Source organism: Haliotis asinina, chromosome 8 (genome assembly GCF_037392515.1).
Source record: "Haliotis asinina isolate JCU_RB_2024 chromosome 8, JCU_Hal_asi_v2, whole genome shotgun sequence".
NCBI classification, from domain to species: domain Eukaryota; kingdom Metazoa; phylum Mollusca; class Gastropoda; order Lepetellida; family Haliotidae; genus Haliotis; species Haliotis asinina.
The window spans coordinates 55,480,443-55,486,065 of NC_090287.1; the positions used below are offsets into that span (position 1 = coordinate 55,480,443).

Below are 5,623 nucleotides of genomic sequence, written 5' to 3' on the forward strand. Positions count from 1 at the left end.
CTGCAAAATGCCAAGAGTGACATAGTTCCATCTGTATCTCTTAGTTTTTCAATGTAATTTTTTCACAAACCCAAGATAATACAATGTCATCATCTAAAATCTTGAAGTAGAATGTTGGACCAGAGGTTGAATTAATAAAGACGAAGTAAAGTTTGGAAGACACCTTAGTCAGCTGAAATACCATGTGATACATATACCTCAGAGTTAAATTTGTGACACATTTACGACAAAGGAATTCCAGTGTAGACACGTTTGCGGATTTGAAAAAGGGTTTGTTTCTTACCACTCTTTCATTTTTATTTCAAAGAAGACTCTTTCAGTTTGAAAATCAGAAACTGTCAGCTGCTTCACATTGAATTGTCTCCCCTTCTGAGAGGTCGAATGCTACATGTCTGAACAATGCCAAGAGTGACATAGTTCCATTTGTATCTCTTAGTTTTTCAATGTAATGTTTCCACAAACCCAAGATAATACAATGTCATCATCTAAAGTCTTGAAACTGAATGTTGGAACAGAGGTTGAATCAATAAAGATGAAGTAAGCTTCGGAAGACACCTTAGTCAGCTGAAATACCATGTGATACATATCCCTCAGAGTTAAATTTGTGACACATTTTCGACAAAGGAATTCCAATGTATACTCCTGGGCCAAATGTAAAGATCGCTTCTCGGCCTTTTGGCTAAGATCAAAGTGTAGTATCTTAGCCAAAAACCCTGACCCGGTCATCTCCTTAGGGAGTGTTCAGAGACTCTGGATCTTCATGGCCTTTTGATGTTATTGTGATTATATTTGACTACTGCTCTTCATTTCACAGATCTACGTGAGGCATCATCTACGTTGTAGTTGTGTGATCTTAAGTGGTCTCCTCACTTTGCCATCATGAGTTATACCGCTGCAGTTAATGAAGGGCCAATTCCAGTGGAGTTTATTGACCAGGATGTTGTCGGTCGAACCCTGAGGATTTATTTGACGGTCAAGGTTTCTTCTACAAGGGAGCTACTTGCTTACCTTAAGAAGAATGTGCCGGAGTTTAACGTGAGTGATTGTCAAGCTGTGTGGAAAACAGAACGGTATGGGAATGTTTACATCACAATGAAGGATCTTAACAGTGCAAAACGGCTTTTGGATGTACAGTGTGTTTCTGTTGAGCAAGAGAAGATTTATTTTTACAGCTATGGGAAGTACATGGTTTCCTTGAGGGTGCATTGGTTGCACGCCACTGTAAATAGTGCTTTTTTAAAGCACTATTTTTCTCGATATGGAAGAGTGTTAGAGGTGAAGAGGGAGTTTGAGGATATTGATGGTGTTTGCATCTATTCTGGAGTTCGGATTGTGCGCATGGAATTATTGGAGGAGGAGAAGGAGAGAATACCTCATATTGTCAAGTTTGGTGATAAGCAGAGCATGCTTATTACTGCCCCAGGCAGGATGCCGGTCTGTTTGAAATGCCACGCACATGGACATGTTAGATCCAAGTGTCCTAAGACTGATCAGGTTTCTGTTTCTAAACGGAATGTAGAGGTTGAGCAGGAAGTTGTGAAGGATGTTGTGGAGATTGATTCTGAGGATTCTGAGGATACTGACGACTCGGATATGGAAACAGTGCATTCAGATATAGAGGAGAATACAGAGGAGAGTTCTAAGGACAAAAAGCGGAAGTTGACAGATGCTGTTGTGAAAGATCATGAGAGCACTCCAGTGGCAGATAAGAAATCCAGGATGAAGGAAGACACATCTACACCGCCTCTTAGTTGGGCTGAACAGTCAGCTTCATTGGTCGAGGAAGTGAAGAGTGTAGAGAAGGAGGTGTCAGACAGTGTGAAGTTAATTAAGGTGCCGGAACTGTTTGTGACTGCTTGGGCAAAGAAGAACAGGGAGAGGATTAAGAGTAAAAGGCAGGATTGGGACACATACATTTTTCATGTGAAGCTGGAATGGAAGAAGGAGAAGAACTTATTTGAAGTCATGACCTGTGATAAGGAGATAGAGTCTTGTGTCTCTCAGTATAATGTGAAGCAGAGGACTGTTGTTCGGAAGTGTTTGTTCAGATTGTTGGAAGGGAAGGTGAATCAGAATCAGTCGGACATGATGGGACCAGAAGGTGAATACCTGAAGGAAATCAAGTTAGAGATTCATGCAGGTGAAATACAGTCTTTCTTGGAACCAGTGCTGTGACTTTTCCATAGATATTGTACGGACGTTTCAATCAGTGTCACTCTGCCTTTTCATTACTCTAGTACTGTTAGAGCTGCCACTTCATTTCTTTTCTTGTGATACATTCTTTTATCAGCTGAAGTGGTAGCTATTGCGCTGTCCGCAATTGTACTTTCGCTGATATTAAATATCTTATCAAAAAGAAAAAAAAAAATGTAAAGATATCATGAAAATCAGGTAATATGATATACCCAGCCTTATCACCCATACTGCATTTCGTGACCATGTTGAACACCAGTGCTTGTCACCACACATTAGGCAATGTGATCAATTCCCAAGCAGTTTGTTTATGAACATGTGGACACTATTTCAACAGTGGACTGAACCCAGTTAGTTTTTAGTAACCAGATACCTCCTGTAGCTAGTTCCACATCAACAAGAATTTTTGGAGGTAGGGAGGTGTCATACCAATTACTGAATAACGCATCTACTGCCACTTAGAGATCCTAAAAGATAGGGACTTTTCTAGCAATTGGAATAGGACTATGTAGACACGTTTGCGGATTTGTAAAAGGGTTTCTTTCTTACCACTCGTTCATTTATATTTCGAAGAAGACTCTCTCAGTTTGAAAATCAGAAACTGTCAGCTGCTTCACATTGAATTGTCTCCCCTTCTGAGAGGTCGAATGCTATATGTCTGCAAAATGCCAAGAGTGACATACTTCCATCTGTATCTCTTAGCTTTTCAATGTAATGTTTCCACAAACCCAGGAAAATACAATGTCATCATCTAAAGTCTTGCAATTGAATGTTGGACCAGAAGTGGAATTAATAAAGACGAAGTAAGGTTTGGTATACACCTTATTCAGCTGAAATACCATGTAATACGTATACCTCAGAGTAAAATTTGTGACAAATTTACGACAAAGGAATTCCAATGTAGACACGTTTGCGGATTTGGAAAAGGGTTTGTTTCTTACCAATCTTTCATTTTTATTTCAAAGAAGACTCTTCCAGTTTGAAAATCAGAAATTGTCAGCTGATTCACATTGAATTGTCTCCCCTTCTGATAAGTCGAATGCTATATGTCTGCAAAATGCCAAGAGTGACATACTTCCATTTGTATCTCTTAGTTTTTCAATGTAATTTTTTCACAAACCCAAGATAATACAATGTCATCATCTAAACTCTTGAAGTAGAATGTTGGACCAGAGGTTCAATTAATAAAGACGAAGTAAAATTTGGAAGACACCTTAGTCAGCTGAAATACCATGTGATACATATCCCTCAGGAGTTAAATTTGTGACACATTTACGACAAAGGAATTCCAATGTAGACACGTTTGCGGATTTGAGAAAGGGTTTGTTTCTTACCACTCTTTCATTTTTATTTCAAAGAAGACTCTTCCAGTTTGAAAATCAGAAACTGTCAGCTGCTTCACATTGAATTGTCTCCCCTTCTCAGAGGTCGCATGCTACATGTCTGCACAATGCCAAGAGTGACATAGTTCCATTTGAATCTCTTAGTTTTTCAATGTAATTTTTTCACAAACCCAAGATAATACAATGTCATCATCTAAAATCTTGAAGTAGAATGTTGGACCAGAGGTTCAATTAATAAAGACGAAGTAAAATTTGGAAGACACCTTAGTCAGCTGAAATACCATGTGATACATATACCTCAGAGTTAAATTTGTGACACATTTACGACAAAGGAATTCCAGTGCAGACACGTTTGCGGATTTGAAAAAGGGTTTGTTTCTTACCACTCTTTCATTTTTATTTCGAAGAAGACTCTTTCAGTTTGAAAATCAGAAACTGTCAGCTGCTTCACATTGAATTGTCTCCCCTTCTGAGAGGTCGCATGCTACATGTCTGAACAATGCCAAGAGTGACATAGTTCCATTTGTATCTCTTAGTTTTTCAATGTAATGTTTCCACAAACCCAAGATAATACAATGTCATCATCTAAAGTCTTGAAATTGAATGTTGGAACAGAGGTTGAATTAATAAAGACGAAGAAACGTTTGGAAGACACCTTAGTCAGCTGAAATACCATGTGATACATATCCCTCAGGAGTTAAATTTGTGACACATTTACGACAAAGGAATGCCAATGTAGACACGTTTGCGGATTTGAAAAAAGGTTTGTTTCTTACCACTCTTTCATTTTTATTTCGAAGAAGACTCTTTCAGTTTGAAAATCAGAAACTGTCGGCTGCTTCACATTGAATTGTCTCCCCTTCTGATAAGTCGAATGCTATATGTCTGCAAAATGCCAAGAGTGACACAGTTCCATTTGTATCTCTTAGTTTTTCAATGTAATTTTTTCACAAACCCAAGATAATACAATGTCATCATCTAAAATCTTGAAGTAGAATGTTGGACCAGAGGTTGAATTAATAAAGACGAAGTAAAGTTTGGAAGACACCTTAGTCAGCTGAAATACCATGTGATACATATACCTCAGAGTTAAATTTGTGACACATTTACGACAAAGGAATTCCAGTGTAGACACGTTTGCGGATTTGAAAAAGGGTTTGTTTCTTACCACTCTTTCATTTTTATTTCGAAGAAGACTCTTTCAGTTTGAAAATCAGAAACTGTCAGCTGCTTCACATTGAATTGTCTCCCCTTCTGATAAGTCGAATGCTATATGTCTGCAAAATGCCAAGAGTGACATACTTCCATTTGTATCTCTTAGTTTTTCAATGTAATGTTTCCACAAACCCAAGATAATACAATGTCATCATCTAAAATCTTGAAATTGTATGTTGGAACAGAGGTTGAATTAATAAAGACGAAGTAACGTTTGGAAGACACCTTAGTCAGCTGAAATACCATGTGATACATATCCCTCAGGAGTTAAATTTGTGACACATTTACGACAAAGAAATTTCAATGTAGACACGTTTGCGGATTTGGAAAAGGGTTCGTTTCTTACCAATCTTTCATTTCTATTTGAAAGGAGACTCTTTCAGTTTGAAAATCAGAAATTGTCAGCTGATTCACATTGAATTGTCTCCCCTTCTGAGAGGTCGCATGCTACATGTCTGCACAATGCCAAGAGTGACATAGTTCCATTTGTATCTCTTAGTTTTTCAATGTAATTTTTTCACAAACCCAAGATAATACAATGTCATCATCTAAAATCTTGAAGTAGAATGTTGGACCAGAGGTTCAATTAATAAAGACGAAGTAAAATTTGGAAGACACCTTAGTCAGCTGAAATACCATGTGATACATATACCTCAGAGTTAAATTTGTGACACATTTACGACAAAGGAATTCCAGTGTAGACACGTTTGCGGATTTGAAAAAGGGTTTGTTTCTTACCACTCTTTCATTTTTATTTCGAAGAAGACTCTTTCAGTTTGAAAATCAGAAACTGTCAGCTGCTTCACATTGAATTGTCTCCCCTTCTGAGAGGTCGCATGCTACATGTCTGCACAATGCCAAGAGTGACATAG

The 5,623-nt window shown here is 38.0% G+C and overlaps 1 non-coding gene across 1 annotated transcript; it reads left to right on the top strand.

Annotated features, from left to right (window-relative positions):
- The first annotated feature begins 659 nt into the window (after nucleotides 1–659).
- Nucleotides 660–855, top strand: LOC137295476 (U2 spliceosomal RNA). Its single transcript, XR_010957570.1, has one exon. It is a non-coding gene; the product is annotated as a U2 spliceosomal RNA (small nuclear RNA).
- The last annotated feature ends 4,768 nt before the right edge of the window (nucleotides 856–5,623 follow it).